At 45.8% G+C, this 16,988-nt stretch overlaps 1 long non-coding RNA gene across 4 annotated transcripts in view; it reads right to left on the reverse strand.

The window, feature by feature from the left end:
• Positions 1-15,853, reverse strand: part of LOC148163083 (uncharacterized) — a 96,913-nt gene extending 81,060 nt beyond the window's left edge. For 3 of the 4 annotated variants that reach the window (XR_015769515.1, XR_015769513.1, XR_015769514.1), the window contains exon 1: positions 15,768-15,840. This is a non-coding gene — a long non-coding RNA (uncharacterized LOC148163083). Of the gene's footprint in view, positions 1-15,767 lie in introns of all 4 variants that reach the window. The other variant, XR_015769516.1, reaches the window with a different exon arrangement.
• Between the last annotated feature and the right edge of the window lie 1,135 nt (positions 15,854-16,988).

Here is a 16,988-nt window from a genome sequence, read left to right on the forward strand (position 1 = left end):
GGGCAGGATCACCTCCTGAGAAAGGAGTTTGAGGAGTAGTTTGGATATACTAAATAATACATATTTTTTTTAAAAAAGAAAAGTGTTGGAGACTATGCTAAGGAGGCATGTCAGAAAGCTTCCAGGGTCTCATTCATGAGGGGGTACATGTGTTCAAAGTACAAAATCCATCAGCAATGGATAGTGGTTGAATTTAATATGTTTTGGAGGAGAGAAAGTGCTGGGGAAGCATATGTCAAGTTCTTGGCCCCCTGGCAGAGAGGATCCAAAGACCTGTGTTTTGGATAAGACTAAACACCTATTTACATAAAGCAGTAGAGAGGGGAGCCTAAGGCCCCATAAAGAATCAAGCATTGATCAAAACTGCTGACTGGAGCTTCTCATAGCCAGCTGTGGGAGACAAAACTAGGCTGCACAGTTGGCTTAAGGTATTTGACCACTGTAACACCAGCCCTGAAATCTCAATGGCTTAACATAATAAAAGTTTAATGTGGTCTGCATGGATGGGGGTTCTCTGTTCCCTGTTGTCATTCAGAGATCCAGCTTCATCCATCTTGTTATGCCAGCATCTTTACCACAGGTCCCAAGGTTGCAAGGGAAGAGGAGGACAGCGTGAGGAAGGCACACCTAATATTAACTATCTCAATTTGTAAGTGACACCTATCATTTCTGCTCACTTCCTATTGCCACAAAAAACCATCACGTGACCTAATTTTGATGGAAGGACACTGGCAAATGTAGTCCCTAGCTGGACAGTTGGTTCCCAGCAAAACTTTATACTATGGAAGAGAAGCACAGATTTTTAGTGGACAGCTGGCTGTCTCTGCCACAACCCACTGGAATTTTCCCTGTTGATAAAAATACTTGCTGCTGTGAGATTGAAGTTGAAGTTATTATTATTAGAGATAACCTGGAACAACTGAACCTACATTTTAGGGCCAAACTCAGGTTTTCGTGGTTGATGCAGAAATAGCTATGGAGAGGCATACGGAATCGTTGGCAGCTACACCAAGGACAGTGTGGGTTAGGAACCCCTAAGCCTTACCTTAGCTCCCAATCAATCTGAAGGGGCCCCAGGTTAGAATCAGCAGAGTTATAGGCTACATAGGACTCTGTGCCACACCCTGTGTGGCTTCTCCAAGACCCTCTGGAATAGATTCCCAGCAGGTTCAGGCCCTATTCTCCAAGGCAAATGGGGCTGCAGATAGATGTAAAAATAGAGAGAGACACATGACAATAATTTCATGGGCAACACCCGACCCAAGTAGAGTGGCCACTACTGGCCATCTACCTAACATTCCCTTCTCCACCACATGTTTTTCCTAACAGGTCTGACTGCACTGGTCTGGTAATGGCAGTAGGGTATGAAATGGTACTCTGGGGGAGAGGCTGGTTCATGAAGGAGATGGAGCTATGTTGTTGGGTTAGGGTTTCCTTAGATCTGCTGTGAGTGAAGTGGGATGTTAACAAAGGCAGCCTGCAATCATATTGCTGGAATAGAGTCAGGATTGATGCTTGAGAGGTCACAAGTTGGAAAATAAGACAAATCATCGGAGCCAAAGGATGAGGTAAAGTTGGAAGCAGGAGGATAAACAACGAAGAATTTAGGCTGGAAATTTGAAGGTAGGACAAGGTGGGGTGTGAGACCTGAGTGAAAGTGAGTCGTTCCAGACTAAGGCTGAGCAGGGATTATTAGTTTAAATGTCCCACCTAGGGGCTTCTCTGAGATTGGAGCAATGCCTTAAGTTTCAGGGGCTGACCACAGCAGTGTGGTATGTAATAGTGTTGTCGGCTGGAGCCTGAGAGGACTCTGAAAACCTCTATAAACACCAAAACAAATCCAATCCACAACTACTGAATGACTGTTGTAGCAATAGATGGGAGGAGGCAGTGGTGACTGACCACTGAGTTTCTAAACGCCCTGCCTGTTTGGGGTAGCATTCTTAAGATAGGTCCAGAAGCCAAAGGCAGACAGCTAGTTCTCCTTCCAGCTCTCTAACAGCTCTAGGTAAGGTCATATGACCTGAACACAGCCAATCAGATTCTTCCACTGATGCCGAGAGATTATTTGTGATGGCTGTATTAGAACCCAGAATTTGCTGGCACAGGCATAAGTGTTCAGAGGTGGCAGTGTTAGTTAGAGCCTGGTGTTAAGGGAGGCTCTTGGCTAGACCTCATCTTCCTTGTTTAATGATTAGATCCCAATCTTCTAGATGATTCTATGAGCTATATCCCTCCCACATGAGGAAGTTAGCTAGAACTGTTTCTGGTGTGTGTAATCCAGAACTCTGACTGATATGATGTCTAGTCTGCTTAAGATGCATACGATCCAGTCCTGGCCCTCATGGAGTGTGCAGTTTAGCTTCTGCTTTGAATACTTTTTGGAACAAAGTGTGTGCTGAAGAGCTAAATATGGTCTGGATGAGGAGACAGACAAGTGACAAGTGATGAAATGATTTAGGAACAGTTCAAGGTGAGGTTAAAGAAATAGGAAGTAACTGAATATTTAGTGAATTCTACAAATGTCACCATCTGTAGCAGCTCAGGACAGAGAGGTCAGGAGGCTAGTAAGAACAGGGAAGTGATGAGGTGGGATCTCAGCTAGTCTTGGAAGCTGGGAAGGTTTGGGGGAAGCAGAAGGGATGCACTAGGAGGCTGTCTGTTCCCCCAGAAGTACAGGCCACCCTGGTGGTCAAGAAGCAGTGACAGCCAGAATCATCCTTTTTTGGTTCTCTAGCCCTTCCCATAGCTTTCATGTACACAATATCTCTTTTAGGCCTCACAATTCCATTGTAAGGGAGGTGGGACAGGGCTTTCCATTATTCCCTCTTCCCAGATGTGGGAGTCAAGATTCAAATGAGCCAGGTGATTTGTCTAAGGTCACAGAGCCATAAAGCCACAGCATGAGAAGGAAGCATTGGATATGTTTCAACATCTCAATAGATAGGCTAAACCCATGCTCTATTTGCATACTCAAATATAGATGTTCACCATTTCCCTCTTTTCAGCTAGACTTCTAGAAAGTTCTTCCTTGTGTTGAACTGAAACGTGTGTCCTGTTAACCCACCAGCACCATAGAACTGATCTACAGCCAAGTAAGGACTAGAACTCATGTCCTTTGACTCTCAGTCTGTGTCCTTTCAATTGTCCCTCACTGCAGACTGCTCATAGCCTTGTCCCTCCCTCCTTGCCCTTCCTCCTGCTTAGACTGTGGATAACAGCTGGATCTTGCCAGGGGGAGGTAAGTGGGAAAGACCAGAAGCTGGTAGGGCAGGCGTGCAGTGGGAGCGAGGTGGCCAGCAGGGCGGCCTGGCTTCTGGTTGGCTCCATTGCCCTGAAAACAATTTGCTTGTCTGGCGTGCTAATTTGCTTTATGTCTTCCCTTATTAATCACATTATTTTGCACAGGCCTGTGAGCTTCAAATATGTTTGTTATGACTTCAATTAAGTGTGACTGACCACGGCCCCAGCAGTCTGGAAGCAGGATTTCCTCCTTCCCTTGCATTCCCAGATTCCAGAGGCCTCTTTGGTAGCCCCAGCTTGTTCCTCTTAGCAAGACTGTGGAGGGGAGTGAGGTTCTCACTTTCTTCACTCTCAGGTCCCAAGCCTTCATCCTATGGGCAAATAGGCTCCTTCAGGTAAAGCTCAAAAGGAGGGAGGGAAGGAAACTCCATCCCTCCTCCAAGATGTATACCTACTCCTTCGAGGAGTGCAGGAAGACAGCAGTGACAGACATGCAGGGGACAAAATGACCAATCCTGAAAAACACAAGAAAGCAGCTCCCAAGCACGCTTTCACTTGTCAGCAAAATGATGAGCATTTGAGTGGGAAATGGAGTGCTTTCCAATTGCAAAGAACTTAATAGGAACCAGCTCAAAATCCTGCAAGCCTACTGAAGGCCCCGTTCCTTTGTAAAAAGCCAGATGGGGTCTATTATTTTTAAGTGTCAACTAGATGGAGGATATGACAGGGAGAAGGATGAGATTCCTCTTCCTGAAAGCCCAGATGAGGTTCAGCATGCTCTGGGGAAGGTACCCTCTTGGCTCCTTCCCACCTTTCTGCAAGGTGCCAACCAGGAATGTCCTGGTGCCAAGAGCCAGGTCAAGTCCCAACCTGGGTGTCCTCACTGAGGCAGGTCAGCAGCACATCTGGTTTCCATTAGCCATTCTCCCCCACCACCCCTCCTCCACTTCTCGGTGTCTCATTGTGTCTCACTGGTGACAGGCTGTTGGAGATGTCTTGACACAAGCTTGCTGAGGGATTCTCAGTATGTGTTGTCCCTTTGCTTGGTGTGCTAGTTTTCTTGGGCCCTCTAGGGTCTTTCCATAGTTAGTCAGTCTGTCAGTTTACCTGTCTGTCAGTCAGCCTGTCCATCAACCATCCGTCTCTATTAGCCAGCAAGACAGTCTGTCAATCAGACAACCAGACAGTTCGTCTGTTTGTCAACCAGTCTTGGCCACCTGGACAATCCACCAGTCAATCTGTCCATCTGTCTGTCAATCAGTCAGTGTTTTAGGAGGGGAGATGGGACACACACCACAGGAAGGACACACACCACACCACATGGCAGAGGTGGGGGGAGCAGGGCTACCCTTGTTAGCCTAGTATGCTGTGAAGGCATAAATGCTAAGAAGGCAGCAGTTGAGAGGTGGCCAGAACCAGGGTAGGGCTAATTTGGGAAGGCTTCCTAGAGGAAAAGCATTTGAAAGGGCTAAAAGAACTTTGATTGGACTGGGATTTTTAGCCCCATCCTTGACTCCAACCAAGCAGCTCAAGGTTTGACCCTGAACTAAGGGGTTAGGGACTGAGAACTGAGGATTCGGTTGTGCTGTGGAGAGAATTCTACTCCTAGCTGTCTCTTGATGAGCTGTGGGACCTCGAACTAGTTCTCTGAGCCACAACTCCCCATCTGTACCACTGAGGAACAAGTAGGGGGCAGCAGTAGACCAAACAAGCCCCAAAGGCCCTTCCAGCTCTGATGTGCCCTGGTTCTTTCTCAGGTTTGTGTCTGGGAGAAGGAGGGAGTGAAATCCTGAAGCCTAACTTAGGCTCTCAACTAGGGCTTTGGGTCTGGATCAGTTTTCTGGACACAGGGCCTCCAAATGGAGGATACCAATCCTAAAGAAAAATGGACAGACATACAGACACACAGATGCATGTGCACAGATGTCTGGGTGGGGCACCCCTCAGCTAAACAACAAACTGCAGTGGTTGATCTGTCTGAGGGTGGATTTATTGGAGGCAGTTGTTCTGGGTTGGGGTGTTGTGGAATGGGTGAGCCATTTCTGGGACTGGTAGAGGGACAGGAAAGACTGGAGGAAGTGGATTTGTCAAGAAGTTTGTGAAGGAGGAGGAAAGATGCCTGTGAGGGAGAAAGGGAGAAGTGTCAGGACTCAAGGTCTTGCCCCTCCTTCCAAGCCCCCAAGGTCATAGGAAGGCCAGCCTGGGAGGGCCCTTTGAAGCTGTCCACCAAGGATACAAAAGCCCAGAGAGGGGACAAGACTTTCCCCTTAGAATACAGTATAAAAATCACAGTAATAGATACATGAACAAACTGCTATGGGTGCACAGAGGAGGAATCAGCTGTCTGGAAAGGCTTTACAGGGGTGCTGACAGTTGGCTTCAGTCTTGAAGAATGAGTAGAAGAACAGCAGGTGTACAGGGAAAAGGATTCCAGGCAGAGAGAACCACAATGTACACAGGCACAGAGCAGCAAATGTAAATGAGAAGAAATGGTAAACGTATCTAAAAGACCTAGAGCAAAATGAGCAGAGCAAAGGTAAAATAATGGGTTGAAACTAGGTTTTGACGGACCTTAAAGCCCAGGTTGGGAATTTGAGCTTTATCTTGTAAGTATTTGGGACCTGTTGGTTTTTAAGCAGGGAGATCTCAAATTATTACTCTTTTTTAAAGATCTTATTTATTAGAGAGAGAGAGAGAGAGAGAGAGAGAGAGAGCAGGGGGAGGGGCAGAGGGAGAAAGAGAGAATCTCAAGTAGACTCTGCATTGAGTGCGAAGCCCAATGCTGGGCTCCACCCAATGACCCTGAGATCATGACCTGAGTCGAAATCAAGAGTCAGATGCCCAACTGACTGAGCCAATCAGGAGCCTCATCGGATTACTTTTAATAATAATGCAGATTACATTAGATTTCATTAATGGAATCATTCTTGTCTGCGGCTCGGGCGTCAGCCAGCCTGGTTCAAATCCTGGCTCCTTACTAGTTGTGTGACCCTGGGCATGTTAAGCAATTGTCAATGGCTCAGTTTCATTATCTGTGAAAACAGAGGCAATAATGGCACTTTTTTCACAGGGTTTTACTGAGGCAAAGCATGTAAAGTTCTTAAAACAGAGGCTGCGTCATAGTAAGCACTCAATAAATGCCAGCTAAAAGTAATGATGGTGGTATCTTCCTTTCATGCAAGAGGATTTTTGAGGCTCAGAGAGGTGAAATCACTTGCTTAGGACCACACAGCCAGTTTGTGGCAGAGCTGGGTTTCAAAGCCAAAGTCTGGGCTAAGATTTGTGCCTTAAAAATATCTCTGGAGGCCCCATGAGGGATTGCCTAAAGTGAGGGAGACTGGAGCCCACGCCACCACTTGGGAGGCTGTTGCAACTGCCCGGGCATGAAGATGCCGGCTGGAACCCAGGAGAGCCACTTCGCCCAGCCAAGCTGTCATTTGGGAGCCTCTGAGGAGCTGGCCTGGCCCAGGGAAGAGCTGTTCTTTCCATCAGTGCGGCTGGGGAGGTTAATGGCATTCCCAGGAAGGGCCAGGGATTAGGGGGAGCCTGCTAGGCAGAGCCAAATTCTTTCACCTCTAGTGAGTTTTCCAGAATTTCCCCCTCTGCCCCTCAGTGCCTGGCCCCAAGAAAAAAGAGGGGGGGATGGGCTGAGACCCTCCTCCTCCCCAGGCCCTCGGACCTGGCTGGAGGAGAGTGTGGCCCCCCACTGGGCTGGCCCTAGTCCCGGCTGTGGCTGTTCCGGCACAAGCTGTGGGAAAGGAGGAAGGCCCCAGCATGCTCTCTGGGGTGCAGCAGGGGAGGACAAAGAGGAGGGGGCCGGGACCCTTCAGAAGCTGGACAATTAGAGAGAAGGCACATTCCAGGGGAATCCACATCTGGGATGAGCCTGAGCCAGGACCAGCCTTGTAATCCATTGCAGATGTGACGGCCAGCAGCAGATGTGGGCAGGACCTCCCTCATGGGTGGCTGGTGGGTAGCGGGGGAGGGCGGGGTTGGGTCTTGCAGGGGCAGGGAGATGAGGAGCAACTCCCAGACACCACCAGGCAGCTCCTCTTGAGAGGTTGCTACCTGGTTGCAATTCCATGCACAGTACCTTGCCAAAGGCAGCATCCAGGCTGAGACGCCACAGTTAGCCCAGGAAACCTGGCTCCAACTAAGTGTTTCTGGGAGCATAGCTTGGGCCAGGAGGCTACCACTCTCTTGCTCCCCAAAAAAGCCTTATTTTCAGATGCCATTTGCTGGGCAGCAGTGGTTTCAATGGCCTCAAACCTGAGGAGGCAGGAATTTGGGACTCTGGGTCTAACTTGGACCAGCTCCAACCTGTTTATCCTCCAGGGACTCTGGGTCTGGCATTGCCAGGAGGAAGTCTAAAGGACGTGTCAGTGCTAGGAACTGATTTTCTGGACCCCAGTGGGCAGGGCTAGATAATGTCTAGTCCTCTGTGCCAGCCAGGTGACCTGACAGTTGGCACTAGAACAGTGCCCTGCAGGAAGAAAGGAGGAGCACAGCAAGGGCTCCCTTGTTGGTTGGTTTTTGTGAAGGCCAGTCAGAGGCCTGGGGGGTGGGGATGGAGGGAGTCTGGGGAGTATGAGGCAGGATATCCTTGGTCTCTGAGTGGGGACGTATAATTGTTCCATCACCCAGCATGTTTGTCAGGGCACCTGCTGTCAGAGAACCATCATCTTAGAATGGCAGAGTGGGGGACTTGCCCTGGTCCATCCCAATCCCTTTGCATCACGGAGGAGAGAATGGAGGCTCAGCGAGAAGCACAGGTTTGCCCCAGGTTAGAGAGCCAGGAGCAGAGCTGAGCCAATAAGGCAGGGCTCTCGATTCCCAGCTGAGTGCTGTTTCCCACAGCCCCAGGCTACATGGTAGAATGAATGGATGAGTAAGTACATGAGTGGATGAGTGAATGGAAAGGCTTGGCTGCTAAGATGGAGCTGTGGCCTGGCCAAAGTTTTGTAGACAAAGAGGGCATGTCCATTTCCAGCTTCTCAGCAACATATTGCTTGCTTGAAATGGGAATCCATCTTGCCCCCCTTTCTCTCAACTATGTCTGTCTCCTCACAGGCTCCAAAGAAGGGAAGGATTCACTCCAGGTCACCCACCATGCCTAGGGCAGGGGCAGGATGGAAAGCCAGGTGTGCCTTGAGCCCCCACTCCTCACCTCCTTCTGCCAGAGCTGAAGACAACTTCCATCCATTTCACAGGCAAGGAAACCGGAGACAGGCCCAGAGGGGGCGCAAGACGGATTACAGGATGAGCTTTAAATCAGGCCTGGCAGGACACTGTGTGTAATGGATTCCGGTTGGCGGGAGCAGCATTTGTGGCCCCTGTGGGTCTAGGCAGCCCCAAGAGCTATGTCACGCCAGACTAACGACAGGTGGCAGCAGAGGATCATGGTAGGCAGCGTAGGCCTTGCCTAGTAGGCTTGCCCAGCCCCCTTCCTCAGGGCCGAAGTTGGCTAGATTGGTACCCTGAGCGCCTGTGGGACCCTATGGCAGATAGCCCAGGCTGAGGTGCCTGGGGCACCCCGAGGTGGGATACGTGGGTGTTTACTGAAAATCAGCATCCTCAGCAAAGGCGAAAAGCGGGACAGAACATCTGAGAGGGAAGAAGTGGTGGTGGTGGTGGTGGTGGTGGTGGTGGGGCTGCTGGACAGAGCCTAGGAGGGAAAGGGAACTGCAGAGAAAGAGAGACAAAGAGATGGAGAGGGAGAGATGGAGAGACGGAGAAATGGGCTGACAGTTTACAGAAAAATAGAGATTCCATGGGCTATATCCACACACATATGCTGAAATCATGGAACTCTACAGCTGGAAGGACCCTTAGAGGCCACTTAGTCCAAACATTCCACCTTACACACGAGTATACTGAGACTCAGAGTTGTGTTTTGCTTGAGATCCCACAAGCAAATTCCGGTAAACAGGCCCCAGCCTAGTTCCTTCCCTGATTCCTGGACTTCAGTTCTTTTGTCCAAAAGCCACCTTGGATGGTATACTTAATTGCCCAAAGATCTACCCAGTATTTGCCACTGAGTAGGGGAGACAGAAATGGAGACAGGTACCTCAGACAGAGGCATAGAGAGGCAGTGCAAGAGGAGAAAGGGAAGGGGAGCAGGAAGGAGCAGAGACCTCAAAGGCAGGTGGGGCAAGGTTGTTCTGGTATCAACAAGCTTATTTCCCAACTGGCCTGCCTTCTAGGGTCCCACCTGAAGTCAGGTAGCCAGCCAACTGTGAAGGACACTTAATCTTCCACATTGGACATTCTGTGCCCCTCAGCCCAAGCCTAGTCCACTCTAGAACAGGGACCAGTTACATGAAAGAGGGGCCCAGGTGGGGCGCCTGGGTGGCTCAGTCAGTTGGGCATCTGACTCTCGATTTTGGCTCAGGTCATGATCTCAGGGTTGTGAGATTAAGCCCCACGTTGGACTCTGCGCTCAGTGGGGAGTCTGCTTGGGATTCTCTTCCTCTCTCTCTGCCCCTCCCCCTGCTCTCTTTCTCTCTCTCTCTCTCAAATAAATAAAATAAATCTTTAAAAAAATAAAAGGAAAAGGGGCCCGGGTTGGATCCTAGAGCTGGAGAGAAGACCTTGATTTTCTTCTACCTCTGTTGCCACATCACTTTGAGATCAGATTTTACCACATAGCATGGGCACATTGGTTTTTTGTTTTTTGGTTTTTTGTCTATATGTTTATTTTTTCTTTAAATTTTTTATTGTTATGTTAATCACCATACATTACATTATTAGTTTTTGATGTAGTGTTCCATGATTCATTGTTTGTGTATGGGCACATTGGTTTCTGACCAGGGCCCAAGCTCTGCCATCTCAGGCCTGCTGATCCAAGATAGGACATCCGTGCTATGTCATCATCAACTCTAGTGACCATATTTTTCAAACTAAAAATCAGACCAGATTGTCTAATACATCATCCAATCACAGAACAGAATATTTTAAATTAAGCTTGTCCCTGGAAATCTGAGCCATCTGGTTACTGTCCTGTTACTCCACCCATTGGTTTCCCCTTCACACACAAGCCTGGAGATGCCCCCAGCTGTTAGCCAGGCCCTGGGGCTGAGAAATGAAGAAGGGGAAAGAAAGCTAATGTATACTGAGCTCTTGCCATGTGTCAGGCATTTTCTGTCCATTATCTCATTTACTTCCCATGACAACCGTATGAGTAGGTGCTTTTTTAATCTTCATTTCACAGATGAGGAAACAAGTTCAGACAGCCGGACTCACTAACCCAAGGTTGCACAAATATACCCAGCTAGGTGCAGAGCAGGCTACATGACCCCAATATAAGGAGCTGAACTCCTCAGCAGAGAAAGCCCTTGTAAGGAATGAAAGGAAGCATGGAACAGAAATGCCACCCTGAAAGCTGCTGGGAACTTGGATGTATTAACAGAGGTAAAGAGACCAAAATGAAGTAGGTTACAGACTTACCCTTCTCTTCCCTCTGGAATATGTGCCCAGTGCTGGGCCCCGTACATTGAGGGCACACTGGTGCCTGTCTATAGGGCAGTGAGGAGGTTGGGGAGTAGGTTAGAACCCATGTCCACGAGTAACAGTGGAGACACTAGGGCTATTAGGCCTGAAGGAGTGACTTCAGAGACTTCAGACCACAAAAGAGGTATGTATGTTTTATGCGGCTCTGAGATAAAAAGTGGTAGTTAATGGAGAGACAGATGTGGACTCAGTGCAAGGAAGAACTTTCTCAGAATCCAAACGGTCTTGTCATAAAACTCGTTGTCTTGAGAGAGAGTGAGCTCTCCATTACTGCTAATGTGCAAACATGATTGAGCTGAACACTTGGTCGAAATGTTGCAGAGAAAGCTCAAGTTCTGGATCAGAGGTTAGACTGGATGCCCCCTAAGTTTATTGCAGTCCTGAAACTCCATGAATCTGTGATGGTTGGAACTGTCTCAGGCCACCCCCATGGAGATTCCATAACTTCCCTCCACTGCTGTTTTTCAGTGCTTCACATCTTTTAAAACCAGAAAATCATTTCTTAGGTCCCACCTAAATTCCTCTTACTGGAGTCATTCTTACTTCTGTATAGGACTGGCTGCTGAGAAGGGAAGGGTGGAGAAAGCAGCAAAGCAAGGCCACCAGAGACCTAGAGGAGAATCATTCTCAAATAGCAAATGTTAAGCAGACAGATGGCCAATGACAAAGGTGGAGGGAGCATTCAGAAAACATTACAGTTGAGATGTAAGTGTACTTTTTCCTTAACGATATTATCTTTTCTGATTGATTTTGTGATTTAAATTGCTAACACTTGAAAAGTGGTGGAAGCGGTGAGTTGCTCACATCTTCATTATTTGGAATATGACATTAACCAACCACTCGGTAATACTAAACATTTTCCTGCTGGTCAGGAAATCCTTTCTTAGGGCTAATCTAGATGTCAATTACAGCACCACCAGACCATTGTTAAACGTTAAATGTGCATAATGATCTATTAAGTAAGAGGTGCAGATTGTCAGGTGCCTGGAAGGTGCATGAGACTGATGATAGTCGTGGAATGTCCTGACAAGACCACTGGGACGTCCTGGATTGAGAAAGTTTTGACTGAAACGAATGGATGGCCCATTTCTGCTAAATCAAACGTTATTTCTCTCCATTTTCTCAGATCTCTATTACTTAGGTCAACATCGATTTACCAAAGATGTATGCAGCACTCAGAGGATGCTGGCCTGAGGAACTATCATCCCTGTCCTGGAGGCTCTGGCTAGCTCTTAACATTTCTCTCCTCCATCACCTGAGAAATATACGTTCTCCATCCTTGTGACCAGCTATTCTCAGGAAAGTGCCCCTACTCTGGCATTTTTGCCTGGAGTAGTTTATCCAACTGTGAGAAGCCTATAAAAGGCTGGGAAGTAGTGTAAAGAAAGCCTGCCTTTCTTCCTGCAGGTTGTGTGCATGTCTGGCTTACTATGTGATTAAGGCCAGGTTCTATTTTAGACGTGGACCTGTGGGTTTCTGTAAGAGATACTCCTGTTTTGGAGGAAGATATGGGAGCTTATTCTAGTGAGTGTTTATATAAATTTTAGCTGTTGGGGAGTGTCTTAGGTCAGGTTACTGAGAAGTGAAGCCTGAAACTGGGATCAGGGCATGTGATTAATTGAGGCCATGCCCTTCTAGAAAAGTCCAAAAGTGAGGCAGGAAATCAGGATAGGGAAGAAGTAGCCCAGAAAGGATTCGGTCTTTAGGAAAAGTCTAGCCTTGACCCGATCTAGGGTGGATGTGGGAGCTCTGGAGTATGAATCACACCATAGAGTTATACCATCTTCAGGAAAGGGACTGGATTTTTTTATTCCTGGATCAGTCACTTATTGCCCCACCCCCATAGGAGGCAGGTATAACCTCCCATTCAACTCTGGATTAGGTGGTTTCCATTAGCTAAGGGCAAGTCTCAGGTCTTGCCATTAGCCACAGCACTCAAAGCAGCTAGGACTGGGTGTACAGTTGGAAAGGGGAATCTGGCCCAGGCACCAACATCATCTACTACAGCATGGCTGCCATTTTAGGTTTCTAAAAGCCTCCTCTTTCTATGAGACACAAGGACTTCAGTCACTATGGCTCTGCCAATCAGCTGTGAGCTAGCTATGTCTCACTGACCAGAACTACTGCGGGGTTGTAAATGGAAGGGTTAGAAAGTTGTCACTTGTGCAAGAATGAGATAAGAGTCCAACTTCCTGGGTCAGGCAAGCCACATGGCTGAAATAAGCAGGGAGCTGGGGCAGAGATACCAGGCAAAAGTGACACTGGAGTTGTGTCAGATCATCAGGAGTGTAGTGCTATCACTTCTAGTGGCAGGGTTGGGGGGTGCTCATCAGCTTTTACACTGTGATGAAGCTGGAGTTAATCCAGATGGATTATTTTATGTTGCATATAGTTTTATAAATTATAGGATTTCCTTTTCCTTCTCCTTGTTCATTTTCCTTGTGAAAATGTTGGTCCTTATCAATATGTTCAGGGAAACCAAGGGAATAGCTTGGCACCCATCCTCGGGGTGGTATGTGGCCTGTGAATGATAGCAGCTAACACCTATTGATCACTTAATACGAACTGAGCACCTCCTGAGAACTTACTTTCAGACATTATTAGCTCATTGAGTTCTCCTAGTAGGACTTGGAGTTGTACTGTATATGGGTGAGGGTGGTGAGAAAAGAAGGTGTCAAAGATAACTCCTGGTTTCTGAATGAATGCCACTATCTGAGATAAACAATAGAGAACACTTCTCTGGCCTCAGTCCTATTTTCTTTAGACTGGAAAATTCTAGTTTCTGTAAATGCTTCCTTGAGGGCCTGTTTTGAAAGCTCTGGAACTTCCTAGAGATGCACTAGATCCTGATTGGGAAATTTCTAGATCACAGAAGATTTGCACATTTCTTTATTTCTTTATCCCCTTTTTACGGACACAATTAGTGTATCAAAACAACCAGGTTGCACTCAACCCACCCGATTTCTCAGATGGACATCATCCTGTAAATTGTTCTGAAACAGAGCCAAGGTTCTCTTCCTTTACCCCAACTCCAGCAAAATCCTAATCATGAGGATATGTAGAAGATGTACATTTGCTACCTTGTCCCTTCCCTAAAAAAGAGTCACAAGAAAACTCCATTTTGACAGCAAATAAACAAGCAAGCACTTTTTAAAATTTCAAACACTAAAAAGTAATATGTATTGAGTGCTAAACTAACCCATTTACACGGGTTATTTTATTTAATTCTAAAATCTATATGAAATAGGTAGTTGTGTCCATTAGGGTGCTTTTAGCTGAAAGTAAAAGAAACCATGATACAAACTGGCTTAAACAATTAGAAAATTTGTCCTCAAATAACAGAATGTCTAGAGGTAGAACAGACCTAAAGCATGGCAAAATCAATGACTCAACAATGTCCTCAGAGAACTAGGATCTTTTCATCTCTTGGTTCTGCCATCCTCAGGAAAAGTTATGCTTAAGGTAGTTCCAAACATCACTTCCAGGCATAACATCACCTGAAGGAAAGGAAAAACTTTCTTTTTCTCCTTAGGAGGAAGGAAATCTTTCCCAGAATTCCCCAGATAGACTTCCCTTCATGTTCTGTTGGCCAGGATTGAGCCACATGTTCATTTCTGAACCAATTACTAGCAAGGAAAATGGAAAATACATGATTGGATTAGTTTACTTATTTGAGATGGAAGGAAGGACACTAAAATATTACCATGTTCCCATTCTACAGAAAAGGAGACTAAGGCTCACTGAGATGAAGTAATAGAGCAACTTGCCCAAAGTAACATATCCAGTAAGTGACAGAGCTGAGTTATAAATATAGTACTTCCCTACTTGCTGTACTTATTTATTGCTAAATACTTGTTAATTGCTAAGAGCTTACTGAGGTTATACAAGGAATCCTTATTATCCAAGTATTCATTTTCCAAGTCCTTGCAGTCAGAAGGTTGGGTAGCAAAGCAAGAGACCATTAAGATATTCACTAGTGAACTGGCCAATCATTAAATTACTTTGGCATCCCTCCCAGATTAACAGTAGCATCTAGATCAGTCTTTTCTTGTTGTTGGGTATTATAAACATCAGAGAATAAAGAACAAATTCAATGCCAATCAGTTTGCAAAGTGAAACTGCAAATATGAGAAAAGATTCAGGAGTTCGTGAACAAAACGTCAACAAAAGTGATACTGGAAAACTGCTGGAATCCCAGAAAAGCCATGAACACATGAGAGCCTGGCAGAATTAGACCAGTTAACAGTTAAAGAAGAGCAAGTCATCAAGGATGAGAACAAGATAAAGGCTTCAAAGGATAATGATTTGACTCACAAATTCTTAAGAGATATCTTTGGGAAAGCCAAAGTCCTTGGATTATTTTGTTATAAAATGATCTTTATGATCATGCTATGTAAATCAAAATAAAAATGTTATGCCATGCTGTCATTCAGTTTTGTCAGAAAAATTATACTATAAATCAACTAATGCTTGAGTAATTCTTTGCCTGACCTAAGACATAGAATATAGCTGCAATTGCAGCCTAAATTTGTGAAATATGAGATAACCTGCTTATCATAATTTTTGATTTTGTTTTCTGTGACAAATTCAAATAAACTTTTTTTAAAATTTTTTATTCAAATTCCAGTTAGTTAACATAGAGTGTCATGTCAGTTTCAGGTGTACAATATAATGATTCAACACTTCCATACAACACCCAGTGCTTATCACAAAAAGTGTAGTCCTAAAATCCCCATCACTTTTAAAAAAATGTTTTACTATGCCAGTTTAAACAGATTCACTTTAAGCGGAATTCCCCCCCTCCCCATATCAATTATCTGCAGATAAAGAAGATCTCCTATAGAATGTTAAGATTACCCTGGGATCAAATCAATCTCACTCAGCCACTCACCAGTTTTTTTGGCTTTGGCCAAGTTTCTCAGCTTTTCTAAGCCCTTGTTTCTCATCTGTAAAATGAGGAAGCTTCATAAAGTTATTGTAAAGATTAAATTACACTACTCATATAAAGCACTTACCTTAGTCCTTCACATATCGTACGTACTCAAGGAATGGTAGCTGTTGTGATGTTGTTCAAGTGGTTGTGTGGAATGACAGCAAAAACATGGGCTTCAGAGTCTGTCAGACCCCGAGTTCTAATTCTGTTCAGTCATTTCCTTATTATGTGATCTAGAACAAGCCACTTCCCCTTTCTGGGCCTCAGTGATCTTACCTAGAAATTAGCGTGGGTAGGGTTGCTGTGACAGTTAAATAAGATAACTGATGCCCAGTAGTCACTGTCACTTGACAAGTAACAGTTTTTATTTATCTGTGTTGAATATTGTATCCAGTGTTGTGTGCAACTGTGTATGTGTCTGTCAGGGAGACATGTATAATAAATGTAAGGGGTTCCTGTCTTCAAAGGGCTTATATCTCACAAAGAAAGCCATTAATGTGCTATGTGCCAGTTACATGCCCTCTCTGGGCCTCAGTTTTCCTTTCTGTATTACTAAATCTTCAAACTAATTGATCTTTAAGGTTCTCAAACTCTGAGAATCTATATAAGCATGTGGATTCCTAAAACAAGTATAAAGAAAGCCAAGGCAGCTTGGTTCCAAGCATGACATACTGGAGTTCATAAAGAGGTCCTTCAGGAACTCATAGGAGGGAAGGGAATATCATCCAATGGAACAAGTACTGGCTTTGGGGCCAGACAGACCTGGATTTAAATCCCAGCTCTTCCACTTGCTAGCTGGATCTCCTTGAACCATAAACTTCTCCTTTCTGAGCCTCTGTCTCCTCCTCTGTAAAATGGGACTTAAATGCCCTACTTATAAGGATATGGTGAGAAATAATCAAGCCCACACATTTGAAAGTGTCTCATATGCAGTAGGTGCTTTGCTTCTTGCTTAAGGAGACTTCCTGGAGACTTGGGAACTTGAGCCAGGAGTTTTTGGTGGGAATAAAGCTGCTGGAGAACTGGGTACAGTTGGGCAGAATAGCAGAGAATGGCTTTTTGGCAGATGCCTTTATTGGGAGGGCAAAATGCCAGGCTCTGACAGGGCAAGCCCAGTACCCTGAGGTCCACGAAGGTCCCTTTGCCAACCGCTGCCTGGGATTCTCATCAAGGCCTAGAGGGAAAAAAAAGAAACCAAAATGAAATATATATTTATAACAATAATAATAATTATTCTTTCACCAATTTTCTCTTCCTTCGATGGAGTCTGGCAAGGACTACAGAGCAGGAAAACTGCTAAAGT

The sequence above is a fragment of the Eumetopias jubatus genome, unplaced genomic scaffold (assembly GCF_037043125.1).
Source record: "Eumetopias jubatus isolate StellerSeaLion01/CBP00866 unplaced genomic scaffold, mEumJub1_p1.0 scaffold_11, whole genome shotgun sequence".
In the NCBI taxonomy this organism is placed as follows: domain Eukaryota; kingdom Metazoa; phylum Chordata; class Mammalia; order Carnivora; family Otariidae; genus Eumetopias; species Eumetopias jubatus.